The following is a 16,217-nucleotide window of genomic DNA, read 5'->3' on the forward strand; positions in this document are numbered from 1 at the left end:
CAGTCATCACCTTCAGGGTAACAGTCTCCTACTGAGGGTTTTGGCAGTCCTCAGTAAATGTTTCCTGATTGGCTGAAGCTGTGGACCAATCACAGGCTTCCTTCCCTTTGGTGTGCTGGGTGGTTGTGCCGATCGGAGTTAAGTTTTTGTGACTGGTTGTAGTTGTTGGCCAATCAGCAGCCTCTTCTCTTCTGGTTGGCTGTGATATCTAGACAGTCAGAAGAGATTTTCCTTCAGCTGAATGCAGAACTTGGACTTCAAGTTTTAATTTATATCCACCCTCGCTACTAATGTTTGATGTGTATTTATATATCACTCGTGCTTTTCGAATGTTTGTTTCTTGTATTGGGGGATGTTGGCTACTGTATTAAACTGATATTCGATGACGTGGCTGATTTCAATGAAGCATACCACTATTCTTTATCGTAGGTTTTCACGCTTGTAGTCGCAGATATGATCTATAATCCTGGTAATGATTCTTTTGCCAGTTTTTCTTAATATTATTTGTTTTCCTAACAATAAACAGTTTATTTTGTAATAGAACTCTCAAAAGCATGTGTCTTGAAGGACGCAGTTATTAAGGTTATAAATCCACCAGAGCATTCTGTAAGTAAAAATTAACACTCTGTACGTGTGTTTGATGTTTTTAGTTTGAGGAATTAATCAAAATAAACAAAACTTTTTTTAATGTATTAAAAAGTTTAGCTGTTAGAGAACAGTTTGTAATCAAACGCATATGGCCGTGTTTGCATAAACTCCATTGGTAAGTTCACGATGTGTTCGCCAATGCTCGGAAGACAAACGTAAGTATAGGTATATTGTGACTAGAGTGTACTGTTATACATAGGATATTGCAATAATTTTACAGTATATGCAATAAGCGAAGTTTTTTTAAAGCATATACGCTGTCCATTTTGATAACGAATCACCCAATAGATAGTGAGGATACCATGACGTTATTTACTAAAAAAAAAATCTAAACCTGTTGTGTTACCGCCAAAAAAATATATTGTCTGTAGATAAACTAACAAATAAATTTTTTTGGCGACAACCAAACAATTATGTAATGTTCGCGGCTAGAAAGATTCTTTTAATAAAGACATATTTTTTTTGAAACCACGAATTTTAATTTTTATTTTTGCAAACGCCACACTGTATTTGGTGCATCAGTCATTGACAAAACATGTAGTGTCAGGTGCGCATCGGTGCTCACCGTGAAAAGGGAGGAGGGGGGGGGGGCGAGTGCAGGCCGAGATGCATACACGCTACCGCGTCGTGAGATTCCCGCGCGATGGAAGTTCCCCAGTTCACCGCGGGTTCCCCAGTTCACCGCGACGCGCCCGACTAGTTTAGTTCACTTCTTTGACAGGCACGGGACACGGTGCGGTCCACGAAGTTTCAATCTTTAAACCTTTTTTTATTAGCTTTCAATTTTATTTCGAATATAAAATTTATATAATACTCGTATATTATGATAACAAAGTTAATTATATTCAAATGGATGTATAAAAATAGATCGGTGAGATGAGAAAGTGTCCAGTGCATCATCATCATCTTCTGAATGCTAGTGCACTGTTTGTAAACCTTTGTCAGCGTTTAGCCTCCACGAGGTGAGGTTGTGAAGGAACAGTCGTGGGAGGGGAAGCCTTCTTTTCACAGACGAGAGAGCCAAACGCCCGATCGTGCATCTTCGGGTTTATTTTTTTGTTCATTAAAAAAACAACTAAAATATGGCGGTGTTGACAAAAGGATACTAATGGTCAATTAGGTTAGGTTAGCTACATTATAAATACTTTAAAAAACATTGTGGACGGTTGATTTGGTTAGGATAGCTACATAAAAGATACGGAAAAAAAAACCATGAACTTCGGTCAGGGGCGTAGCCAGGGGGGGGGGGTTTAGGGGTTCAAACCCCCCCCCCCCCCCCTTAGCACCAAATCTTTAATTAATTTCTTATTCATCACTCAAACAAATTTAATAAAATCTTTACCATTACAATATTTAAATTTAAGTACCGAAAACTGCTAAAATAGCACTATTTTACACCTTAAAATCCAAATTTTCCCGGGGGAGGACCCCCCCCCCACCCCCCGCTTTAATCCGGAAGGGGGGGGCGGGGGGGAGAAGCCATGCTTCCTAACACCCCCCATACACAAATCCTGGCTACGCCACTGACTTCAGGGAACTTGGGGTTTTGGCTCTCTCGCCTGTGAAAAGGAGGCTACCAGTCGCGGGACAGACCGCGCTGCGCGGCCGTGACCAGTCGCCGGCGAAAGGGCGCGGGGCGGCGCCAGGACGCCCTGATGGCGCCGACGACAGGCGGAGGCCAGGCGCTTCCTGCCGCGCCAAGGTCGGCGCGGGGCCTGCGCGTCGCGTCGCGTAGCATCGTGTAGCACGGGCCTCTCGCGCCTCGCTCTCCGCGCTCTCCCGTACTCGCACATGTTCCGTTTAATTCGTGTGTGCGCTTTAATGTGTTTCATGTGTTTTTCATTAAGACAGAGGTGCCCACCCCCCCCCAAACACTATGACTCACCCCCCACTAACCTAATGAGCCCCCCCCCCCCCCCCGAAATTTTTAGTGCCATTTTCTCAATGATTTTATAATATTATACTTTTTTAGTATTATATTTTGTCACATTTTGCATTAATTAAAACTAATTTTCTAATGATAATAATAATAATAATAATAATAATATTGGTCATATGCGTGTGTGCGCTTATTGTCGAAGCGGTGATAGGGACCATCCTGAACCGACAGATGCCAAACTGCTGTTATTGAGGAAAGTGCGGGGTTGCCAATTTGATATACAAGATCCCTTTCAATTATCAATGCACCAGAAACGTATTTTCACATTAGAAGCTATAAGTATGTAAATGATATATATATTTTCTCGTCTTTTGACAACCCCCCTCCCCCTCTGAAATTTTAATGACGCAGTCTGCGTCGTTACCCCTCCTTGTGGGCACCCCTGATTAAGAGTGTTACAATCGTGTACTGCCTAAGAAGTTCTTATATAATTAATAATGTTAATAAACTTATGGTTTACAGGCTTTTATATTTAAATATTTTATAAAAAAATTAAATTTTTAATGTATTGAACGTTTCGAATTAAAATATTTTTATGTTTATATACATGATGCAAACATTTTTTAATATATTATTTTTAATATTACATTATACTCCAGAGACGTAATTTTGTCGCCTTACACAATATGGCTTTAAAAATAAATTGCAGGGTGCATTGCGAAAAGGAAAAAAAAAAGATGCAACTCAATCAATTTTTCCGAAACGTTATTTTACTAACACATTTTTTCCTCTTCTTTGCAGAAATGGATAAATATATCTGGATTCAAATGTAGCTAACTAAAAGATTTATCATACTAATCCTTAAACAAAACGATACTTAAGCAGAAAACTTTGGTTTCTTCTTGTCTCTCACATACCCCAAGTAGCTGTTACCTGTCCACTTCCAGAACTGCAATATCAATTGATTTTTACCTCAATGTTTTCTATAGGCAACGCCAATTTTTGTTCAACGAGACGATAAAGTTCTGCTACAATTAAAAAAAATTGGTTGTCTGTAAAGTCGGTTTACGGACGATAGTTTAACGTGACAACGTCATAACAAAAATTGATGAAATGATTGCATACTTTTATGAATAAAATTGAATCATTTTTATTTTAATAATAAAAGAATAAATAATTAAAATTATAATAGTAATCAGATTTTTAAAATGCAAGAATAATTAACCTTTATTGCCGAAATTATTTTTGTAATAAGCAATGAAAACCACATTAACTTTTCACTTCACTTTATAAACAGTCGACGAAACAGTTCACGTGTATATGACTTGTAATTAATTAAAAAAAACTGGCGTTTAGCTATAAAGTTTAAATATAATTATGAACAAGTTTTCAGATAAATAAACTGTAATCAAATATCTATCATCAATTATATGAATCACCATAATTTTTTAGTCAATTGTAACATAACTTATTATTACTGCACTCGCCGACAGCGTAATGGAATTCAGCGTAACGGAACAATTAGTGTAACGGGACACAGCGTAACGGAAAAATGTGCGTAGCGGGACACTTTCTCGTGCGTGCAGTCGGCGTTCATCGATTTATTAGACGTTGCCACGTCAATAAGCTGACTAATCGAGTTTTAACAAGAGTGGCATGCTGGGACGTCCATGTGGAAAGATTTTCATATCTGTCTGGTGAGCGATAAGTTCAAATAAGCACCCTGAGGCTAGGAGGAAAAATATTCGAGTAACGCTGTTGAAAAGTATATTAGGTTTTTTTAAAAAAAATACGAAAGCCAAGAATGTTTTAACTGTTTTTTTTCTTTTAAATTTTTTCTGTCGAAAATTAACGTTAGGTACTTTAAACTACTCTCTCAGCTAAAAATTATTTGGTCTTATAAAATTTAACTTAAGGATTTAGGGGTGGAAGGCGCAAACACATAATTTTAGCGATGCTTGTATCACTGAAGGACAAGTATGTTTATTCTGAGATAGGATTTACAAATGTTATTATTCAAATTTTTCATAAATATAATAGAAAAAGGCACATAATGAGATAAGTTTTATTGTATACAGACAATATTCTTGTAGAAAGCTTAACAAAAGAGAATTTAGTTTAAACTGTAGCTATGTTTTATATTGAGAATGTGTTGTTGCTGTTTCAATCTCTAAGGAAACGCGCATACCCTGGACGACAGTGCATTTTTATCGTTAAGCCAAGAGGGTTTATTAGTATCTAACCATTGTGATTATACTAGATCAGCAAATGTCGGGCATAGCATTTGGAAATCGTTCACTCGCTTACACTTGCTGTGAGGTTGTGTTTTTGTGCTTGAAGCACGTTGTTTTATTGCTATTCGTATTTGTGCTTAATTACGTATGTTAAAATTAAAAATTGGGGGGGGGGGGGAGGGGTTTGACTCCTGTAACGCTTGAATATAATCAAATATCTAGAAATTAAAATCTTCGAGATTCGAGGTAAAAGATTCGAAGAAAAGTGTTAGAAGAAATAAAGTGAATTCTAAATTTCAACCCTGACGGTTCTGAAGTTCATTAAACCTCTTTGTTTTTCTTTTCGTATCTAAGATTTAAACGTTTACAAAAATATTATATATATTTATATGTAATAATGTAAAGAAAATTACTATATTATATAAATTCGGGAAAATTAGTTGTTAAAAAATTATCATTTTTATGTTTGAATGTTTCAACGCATTAGTCAATAATTTTTTTCTAATGTAAGTTTATAATTTATTTTAATACTTTAGAGTAGATTTTGATTAAAAAGGGTTAACTGGAGGTATTATTTGCAATTCGAATTTGAGATTTGTATTCGAGAAAATTGGGAGCCAATCCATATAGAATATCTTATTTAACAATACCATTGATGATTATTCTTACCTGTATGGTACTTAAAATTTTTATTGAATCTTAAACAACAGATCATGTAGCATAAATGGCAAGTAAGTAGCAAGAAAAGTCGACTAATCTTCGACTTTATTCGAGAGATGAAAGCGAGCAGGGAGCTGGAAAGTCAGTGTGATTGCATTCATGTAGCTTGTTAGAAGTGAGTGGATTCGTGGGTGAGTTGGTAGTAAATTCACTCAATACGGGCTGATTGCGGCTTTATACGGTGAAAAGGCAAACTTCATCATTTATCCTACCCGCACAAGTGTTCCATTTAAAATTCGGCGGCGCCTTTTGGATGTATACCTAAGCTTATTTTTCTTTCACAGAATTTCAGTTCCAAATTGTATTACGTCAACGTGTGATCCAATATTGAACCAGAAAAAAATTTGAAAATATTCCAGATAAACGAAAGATGTGCCTTTCCGCGTTCACATTGTTTCCCTGTGGGCATTTCTGTGAATTCCAATTTCTTTTTTTTTTTTCGGTAATTTTATTTTCCCTGAAATAATGCTTTTCCTTTTTCGGTCTTCTTGTCTGTTACTTTCTCTTCTTGCCGTAATTTCCATTTGTTGCGTGTCATTTTTATTTTCATCTTGTTCCGCCCGACTGTGTTTCCAATTGGACTGTAATTTATTTGCATAAATGATATTAACTGTGCGTTGTTGCCTGAAATGTAGAAATGTTATCTCTAAAGGTGCCACAGCCAAATTGTATTTTCTCGTCTTGAACTGCCAGAGGCTTGAAGATGCAATGAATAATTTAAACCGTTTTTCTTTCATAAACGGAATGTAACGTTTATACATTAGATATACAGTCCTACATTTGATAAATATTCAGTGCATCTGTTTTTGTGCTTGTATTTATTTGAGCACAGATGTTCATCATAAATCAGCATGATAACACTTTTGCCATTCTGTTTCAGCATGGTTGTTAATATTATTTTTAACATAAATGTTTTCAAATTTTTATTGTTATTTACGTAGAAAAAAATATTGATTAGTTCCTCCCTTATCTAGACCCCGCTTACAAATAAACTTAGCTTTAGTTAGGTTATGAAAAAAATTCCTATACCGTCCCCTCGCAGCTCGTTCATGTAGATTCGCGAAAAGAATAAAAAAAATCGAGTCTTCATGATTTTTAAGACGTTATTTCATTTTTATGTCACTGAAAATATCCAAAAACGATTACCAAAACGTGCGAAATCTTTTTTTATCTGGAAATAAATTTAAAAGAACAAATATTTGCTAAAACTTTCTTTGTGTAACAGACTCAACCAAACATACCATATTTAACGAGAAAAACAAATGGGTACGTATGATAATGTACGTACGTCAGAAGATAACTGATTTTTGATTTATTACATTAAACTATCTTGAAATTAATTCTTCCAAAAATTATTAAATATTGGTACGTAAATTTTGTCACAAAAATTTTGCAGCACAATGTAAAAAGGGAATTATTTATATACATGTATATGTAGTATAAGCTTAAATAACTGGTACTTCCTGGATTTATGCAGTGTATAGACTTTTTTTTTGGTAATTTGAATACAAAAGTATGTTTTATTTCAGAAATTTCAACAACTCCTTAATGGTGGTTACAAGTGGTTTTATTTTTCGAAATCAAATGTGAACAATAATTTTTGTCTGTTATTGAATGTCAAGTATGCAAAATTTTATCACGAAATACCATAATCCCGCTATAAATGATGGAAAGGGAATGAGGTGACAAATAAATGGTGAATTTCTATAAGTGTAATATGAAAAGATATTATAACAATAAGTCAAACATATAAGTATTATGTTTTTATTTTCTTAAATTAAAATTTTAAAAATGAATTAAACGTTATAAAATACAGTTAAAATAGTATTGTTCAGTGGCGAGATTCAAATATATAATCTTGTAATGCGGCACCACAGATTTAACCAATCAACTAAAGAAACACGGGAAACATTTGCGGAGAAAATTATGTGATAAATGTTTTTTTATTATGTACAGAGATTAAAAAAAATATTTTCAAATTTACGATGAATACTCTTTATAACTATTTACGGTCATAAAATGTTTTCCAGGATAATTTAGCTGTCGCGGCGATTTAATTGGCACTTAAATGCGACACCCGATGTTCACGTAAGCTACAATATACAGGTTAATGGCGCGCAAGTCGGCTGTCTGGATGACTTCCACTCAGGGGTATCGCAGAGTTGCACCAACGCATGCGCATTAGACTCCGTCATATTAAACTTCCGTCCATGGTGCGCGCGCACTACATTGCACTTCCATTACTCAGAAAAATTTCACCCCCAGTGCTCCTAAAAAATAATAACTTCATAAAGACAAATTTTGGTAACAAAGTTTCAGTTTTGACGCAGGCATTGACCAGGGGTGGACAACAAGTGGCCCTAGAACAGTTTCTGCCTTTCTTTCACATCGTAGGTGAAGTCATAACGAGTCGCGGCTTACCAGTGAGGAATGACACAGCGCATTGTTTGAATCACAAGTTGTTACACGGAAATACTTGACGTATTCAAAAAACTGTCAGACCTTGAAGACATTTGGCGTGCCGTAAAAGTAATTTTAAAACCAGCTCTCTTTATACAATGTTTTCGTTAAGTCCTGTATCGCCTTTCCGACAACGAAGATTTTAAGAGACCGAAACACTGAGGAAAACAGCTCAAAGAAACTGGAGAAGGAATAGACAATGTCATATAGTGTTGAACTACAGGAAGTTGTTGGGGGGGGGGGGGGGAGAGAGAAATGTTAATTCTAGATCAGGATGCTTATATCTGTATTCGAGAACATGATCTGGACTGCAAAGTCCGGTCTCTTATTAGTTTTTTTAAATTTTTTTAATACAAATACTTATTTTGTAAATATGTTAGATCGTTCCCGGAACCGCAAGCTACGAGGAGGGAGTGTTGGTGCGTTCAACTCCGCTACGGAGGAAGGCTAACCACTGCGTCACCTCGCTCTATTTGATTTACACCTTTTTAATATATAAAAGTGCTACCAATATTTAACAAAAAATAAAGTATACAAATCGCGAATCTTTCAGTATTCACCATTGATGCATAACATCTAACTTCACTAACGAGACAATTCATGTGTTATAATCTTGCAAATGCACTAATTATACAAAAATCGGACACGAAATTTAACGTAGGATTGTTTAAAATAGTATTGAGCGTGTTATATTTATACGGAAATCCGTACTCGCCGCTAGAATTCGCTACCGGAGCAGCTTCATTGTTTAAAAAATAGTTTGATTTCCAAAGCGAAATTTTTAACTATATATATATTGAAACGGTTCCGAGAGAATTCCAAAAAAAAAAAAAAAATTAAAAACAACTAAACCCCCAGCTTTTGACCTGACATTTGACTATAAATTTTATCAAAATACTGCCAATTCTGTTAAATTTCACGAAACAGTTAAAACTACAACGTTTCCCTTTGTCTTTGTGATCTTTGATTCGCGACATCCACTGCAGATGGCAGAAACGTGGTTGTTACACATCCGTTGCTTGACTTTCGTCTCAATCACGAAACTACTCCTAGAAATGCCGCATACCGAGAGATAAGATGCCACACTCTGTAGTTTATCACACATTTTCAAGCAATAGTAATTCATAGGTCTGCCGCGTGGAGCCTACTGCTCGCACTATCAGCGCGCCCGCTCATTGCCTTGCGCTCATAAGCGACTGAACAATTTATAAGTGATAGTGTCATTCTTACAGCCTCTTCCTTTCTGTCCAAAAATTAAAAATAAATATAATTATAGTAGTATACAAATGGGCATCCGAGCGCAGGCTTCAGGCTGTGGATTGTGATTGTCAGTCCTCCATCTTGGATTGTGACGTCATGGTGGCCATTTGGATGAGCGTAACGGAACACAACGTAACGGGACACAGCGTAACGGGAAAAGGCGTAACGGGACAAACAGATAATGGCGACCATTTTGGATCCGCCATTTTGGATGACGTCATTTCGTTTTCTCGAACATTCTGGCATTGTTTTATCCGCCATTAAAATTATGACGTCACCGTTGCAATTTTTGTTACGGTCGCCATCTTTAAAATCTTTATTTATTATCCGATTTTAATGAAAAAAATTTCAAATTCATAAAAAAATTCAATTAATAAATTTTAATAAATTATTTATAAAAAAATGTACTTTTACGACACGGAGTTCGGAGTCCTCGGTTCGAACCCGGTGAGGGCAAAAAAAAAAAAAATTGCGACCGAACCTTCCCCCCGTGGTGGATGCTGGCAGACTGACTCCCACCACTTTTTTTCAAAGCATATATATCGCCAGTGAGCATGACGTCATGTCCGCCATATGAAAATCCGTAATTTTAATGCTAGAGATTCGGGAAAAAATTAAAAATCATTAAAAAAATTAATCAACCTAATTAAATAATAAAAAAATCCTTAAAACCACCATTGCACTTTTCGTGATGGCCGCCATCTTGAAATCACACGCTGGGGATTACCATCTTGTTTTCGTCCGCTAGAGTGTGCTGATACCATGTTAGTATAATTATCTGGTCACCACACCTTTGACCTTGACCTTGAACTTTGACCATGACCTTGAAATTTGACCTTGACCTTGAACTTTGACCTTGAACTTGTCGACCATCATGGATCCGACTTTTTATGTTCAGTACATGCTACCAGGATCTACCACCTGCTGGAGTACACCATCTTGTGTGTGTACTCGTATTTGAGAGTAAATTTCCATCTGGATAATTTTATTTAACCCGCTACAGTACAGTAATCATTTATTACCGAGGTGCCTCCGCCATCTTGCAATTTGGGCGCCATCTTAAAATCATGTAATAACGTAGCTATAAAAGCGGGAAAAAATCCAAAATTCATCAAAAAAAATCACTCATTAACTTACATATTGATTCTATCTGCTCCAGTCCTTGGTTCGATACTCGATCGATGCAATAATCTTTAATTTTATGAAAAAAATAATAATTTCAATAAACCACGTTCAACATTCTTAAAGAGACTTTAAATCCTCTACTACCATCATCCTATCCGACATCAAGACAAACATCTTGGAATATTCGTAATAATTAACCTAGAAATTCAGGAAAAAGTTATAAATTCATAAAATAAATTTGCAAACAATAAACTGATTAATTAGGTCGACTAAGGTCCTTGGTACGATCCTGGACAAAGCTAAAGTAAATTTAATTTAAATACCAGAAAAGTGTAATGTTCGAGAAATAAAACACCACAAAGTCTTTTACAAACATAAGGGTTATTACACAATTTCTATCCTACTACAGGATCACTTGCGAAAGCCAGGATCTTATAAACATTTAACCCTGCATAGAAGTGCAACGACTACTTCTTAGCTCCAATAGCTCCAAATGCTCCAACAGCTCCAAATGCTCCAACAGCTCCAACAGCTCCAAATGCTCCAACTGCCTTTTCTTTCAACAGCTCCAATGATATTGGGCTACGAGGCTACAAGGCTACGAGTCTAAAAGGATCTAGCTGGTTCCGAGTTATACATGGCTGCGAGACTGCATGACTAAACGACCGCATGGCTACGAAACTACATGTCTATGAAGCTACATGGATACAAGTCTTCTCGCCTCCAACACGCAATGTACACACAGTACACACAGGAAACTGAACGTACACACAGTACACACAGGAAACGGAACGTACACACAGTACACACAGGAAACGGAACGTACACGCAGTACACACAGGAAACGGAACGTATACACAGTACACACAGGAAACGGAACGTACACACACAGTTCACACAGGAAACGGAACGTACACACACAGTACACACAGGAAACGGAACGTACACACAGTACACACAGGAAACGGAATGATCATACATCCCGTAGCGGAAACACACGGGCTTAGTTGGAAATCAGAATACAAGAAATAAAAACATTAATTTTTTACTTTCAATATTTAATTACTTCTCAACATTACACAAATACAACTAAAAGAAGCAATTATTGTATGTAGCCAGCTTTCCTCAGTTCTTTGAGTAGGAAGGATATTTCTTTGATGCACGAATAGTTTCCTGCACAAAGCTAGCCATGTAGAAGTCTTAGCCGGTCAACCAATATGTTTGGATGTTTAATTAATAAAAAATTAAAAATAAAAACGAAAAAAATACAAACATTCTGCTAGCTTGTGAACTTCTCTTTGATGTGCAAAGTTAGAGTTATAGTACAAGCCAGAATCAGTTTTATAATTTTTTTCGTTTTTATTTTTAATTTGTTTAAATTTTTTTTTGTAATTTTATGATATCAAAGAAAACTTGTGGCGGTTTTCTCCGTGTGCTTCCGATTATTCTTGTCAATATTATGGTGGTTTTCACCGCGTGCTCCCGTTTATTCTTGACAATATTATGGTGGATTTCTCCGTGTGCTCCTGATTATTCTTGACAATATTATGGTAGTTTTCTCCGGGTGCTCCTGATCATTCTTTTCTATATTATGGTGGTTTTCTTCGTGTGCTCCTGATTATTATTGTCAATATTATGATGGTTTTCTCCGTGTGCTTCCGATTATTCTTGACAATATTTTGATGGTTTTCTCCGTGTGCTTCCGATTATTCTTGACAATATTTTGATGGTTTTCTCCGTGTGCTCCTGATTATTCTTGACAATATGTTGATGGTTTTCTCTGGGTGCTTCTGACTATTCCTGACTAGATATCTGATGGTTTTCTCCGAGTGCTTCTGGTTACTTTTGAGGAATTGATCTCTGCATGAAGTATTTTTTACTTTATGAGGCATGTCATTTTTATTCAAGGTTACATTTAATTAGTAAACTTCTGCTACTTAATCATCACTTGTAATATTTTTATCAGGTGGAAATTAAAAAAAAATAATTACTCAGTCGAATAATAATAATCTCTCAGAAATCTAAGAAGCACTAACAGGAAGGACGAACTTCCTTCTCCTTGGAGTCTAGCGAAGCCAACCTTCCTTTGCGATCGATAGTGAGCTTTCCGCATCCCGCATTAATGAAATAGATAATACATACCTGCAAGCAACACGTGGCGACATCTGAATATGACAGCCAGAACTACTTGCATCAATTTGCTTTGCATTAGATAACTTAACTCTCGCTGATTAAATATTTAAAATTTCTATTTAAGAAATGGTTCCAATTGGAGAAAACTGACAGTTTGTATCTAACATTAGTCACAGAAGCTACCATGGATCATGGTTTGTTATCTGCAGGTGAATCGGAAGGAAGCCGCTGTAGATACTGTGGCAAGGATTTTGTCATGAGAAGGAATGCTAGACGTCATAAGAAGAATGATTGTGCTAGAAACCCACTACGCAACATGTTAATCTGTAATCGTTATAGCAGGTTGTTAACACGAATTGAAAGCTTAAAAAGACATGGTAGAACATGTAAAGACTACTTACGGTATAGAGGACACCGATGGATCTACTAGACTAAAGAAGAGTGATCTGCATTAAAACAATAATTTTCCTTGTCCTGAGCGTGATGGTATCAGCTCACCCGATCGTGAGGAAGAACATAAATTGAAGGATGCTAATGGCTTCGGGAAGACTGAAACTAATGGAAGTATCAACACCGTGAAAAGTGAGTATACATTCACGCCTATATTCAGTAGATCCTCCATTCTTTGTAGAAATGATGGACTCCTAAAATGGAAGCATGAAGACGATGAGGACACTCCGACATCATCGATAGTGAATTCATACTGTAATTTGGGTGAAGAGGGTGTCTTCTACAGTGATTGTTACAGTGAGTCTGAGGCTGTTGACAAAGGCATAGACTGTGATGAAGCACCTAGTGCTGACAAGATCGAAGAATGTGGCGATGTCCTGAGACCGAAACGATGGAAACGTCGTGTTATAATAAATAAATCTGATAATGCTTATTATGATCACTGGGACGATTGTGATATTAACAGTATTTATAATAAACAAGCAAGTTAGATGGTGGTGGAAGAGATTGATTACACATCATGGAAAGATCCAAACATATTGGTTGACCGGCTAAGACTTCTACATGGCTAGCTTTGTGCAGGAAACTATTCGTGCATCAAAGAAATATCCTTCCTACTCAAAGAACTGAGGAAAGCTGGCTAAATACAATAATTGCTTCTTTTAGTTGTATTTGTGTAATGTTGAGAAGTAATTAAATATTGAAAGTAAAAATTTAATGTTTTTATTTCTTGTATTCTGATTTCCAACTAAGCCTATGTGTTTCCGCTACTGTATGTATGATCATTCCGTTTCCTGTGTGTACTGTGTGTACATTCCGTTTCCTGTGTGTACTGTGTGTGTACGTTCCGTTTCCTGTGTGTACTGTGTGTACGTTCCGTTTCCTGTGTGTACTGAGTGTACGTTCCGTTTCCTGTGTGTACTGTGTGTACGTTCCATTTCCTGTGTGTACTGCCTGTACGTTCCGTGTCCTGTGTGTACTATGTGTACGTTCCGTTTCCTGTGTGTACTGTGTGTACGTTCAGTTTCCTGTGTGTGCTGTGTGTACATTGCGTGTTGGAGGCGAGAAGACTTGTATCCATGTAGCTTCATAGACATGTAGTTTCGTAGCCATGCGGTCGTTTAGTCATGCAGTCTCGCAGCCATGTATAACTCGGAACCAGCTAGATCCTTTTAGACTCGTAGCCTTGTAGCCTCGTAGCCCAATATCATTGGAGCTGTTGAAAGAAAAGGCAGTTGGAGCATTTGGAGCTGTTGGAGCTGTTGGAGCATTTGGAGCTGTTGGAGCATTTGGAGCTATTGGAGCTAAGAAGTAGTCGTTGCACGTCTATGCAGGGTTAAATGTTTATAAGATCCTGGCTTTCGCAAGTGATCCTGTAGAAGGATAGAAATTGTGTAATAACTATTATGTTTGTAAAAGACTTTGTGGTGTTTTATTTCTCGAACTTTACAATTTTTTGGTATTTAAATTAAATTTACTTTAGCTTCGTCCAGGATCGTGCCAAGGACCTTAGTCGACCTAATTAATCAGTATATTGTTTGAAAATTTATTTAATGAATTTATAACTTTCTCCTGAATTTCTAGGTTAATTATTACGAATATTCCAAGATGTTGGTCTTGATGTCGGATAGGATGATGGTAGTAGAGGATTTAAAGTCTCTTTAAGAATGTTGAACGTGGTTTATTGAAATTATTATTTTTTTCATAAAATTAAAGATTATTGCATCGATCGAGTATCGAACCAAGGACTGGAGCGGATAGAATCAATATGTAAGTTAATGAGTGATTTTTTTGATGAATTTTGGATTTGTACCCGCTTTTCTAGCTACATTATTATTTGATTTTAAGATGGCGCCCAAATTTCAAGATGGCGGAGGCACCTCGGTAATAAATGATTACTGCACTGTAGCGGGTTAGAATAAAATTATCCAGATGGAAATGTAATCTATAATACGAGTACACACACAAGATGGTGTACTCCAGTAGGTGGTAACTCCTGGTAGCATGTCATGAACATAAAATGTCGGATCCATGATGGTCGACAAGGACAAAGTCAAATTTCAAGGACAAAGTCATATTTGAAGGTCAAGGTCAAATTTCAAGGTCAAGGTCAAATTTTAATGTCAAGGTCAAATTTCAGTGTCAAGGTCAAATTTCAAGGTCAAGGTCAAAGTTCAAGTTCAAGGTCAAAGGTGTGGTGACCAGATAATTATACTAACATGGTCTCAGCACACTCCAGCGGACGAAAACAAGATGGTAATCCCCATCCGGTGATTTCAAGATGGCGGCCATCACGAAAAGTGCAACGGTGGTTTTTAGGATTTTTTTATTATTTAATTAGGTTGATTTATTTTTTAAATGATTTTTATTTTTTTTTCCGAATCTCTAGCATTAAAATTACGGATTTTCAAGATGGCGGACATGACGTCATGCTCACTGGCGATATATATGCTTTGATAAAAAGTGGTTTGAGTCAGTCTGCCAGCATCCACCACGGGGGGAAGGTTCGGTCGCAATTTTTTTTTGCCCTCACCGGGTTCGAACCGAGGACTCTGAACTCCGTGTCGTAAAAGTACATTTTTTTATAAATAATTTATTTAAATTTATTAATTGATTTTTTTTTAAAATTTATTTTTTTTCTCATTAAAATCGGATAATAAATAAATATTTTAAAGATGGCGCCTGTAACAAAAATTGCAACGGTGACGTCATAATCCAAAATGGCGGATAACACAATGCCAGAATGTTTGAGAAAACGAAATGGCATCATCCAAAATGGCGGATCCAAAATGGTCACCATGATCTGCTTGTCCCGTTGCGTTATGTCCAGTTACGCTGTGTCCCGTTACGCTCATCCAAGATGGCCACCGTGACGTCACAATCCAAGATGGAGGACCGACAATCACAATCCACAGCCTGAAGCCTGCGCTCGGATGCCCATTTGTATACTACTAATTACGTCTAACATAAAGATATATGGACATTGCTTACAATAACGGTGAAACAAAATATGAATTTTGATGTTAAAATCGCTGCTAATACAGTGCATTTGTGCAAAAAATACCAAACTGAAGGGGGTTGGGACCGTCATTCAATGAAATTCTGAGCCTTAAGATAATTGGTTTCATTTCCAGTTGTCAAAGCATCAACAGGTAATAAAATAAGAAAAATCTTAATTTCCATAATCGATGCATATTTCTTACAAAGGGACAACAATAAGCCTGTTAAAAAGACTGCGTTTATTTCCTGCGGCCCACGGACGTTTCTAAAATATGGCAATGAAGTTTGGTAACTGTAGCCGTACAATA

The sequence above is a fragment of the Bacillus rossius genome, chromosome 5, assembly GCF_032445375.1.
Source record: "Bacillus rossius redtenbacheri isolate Brsri chromosome 5, Brsri_v3, whole genome shotgun sequence".
NCBI lineage: Eukaryota > Metazoa > Arthropoda > Insecta > Phasmatodea > Bacillidae > Bacillus > Bacillus rossius.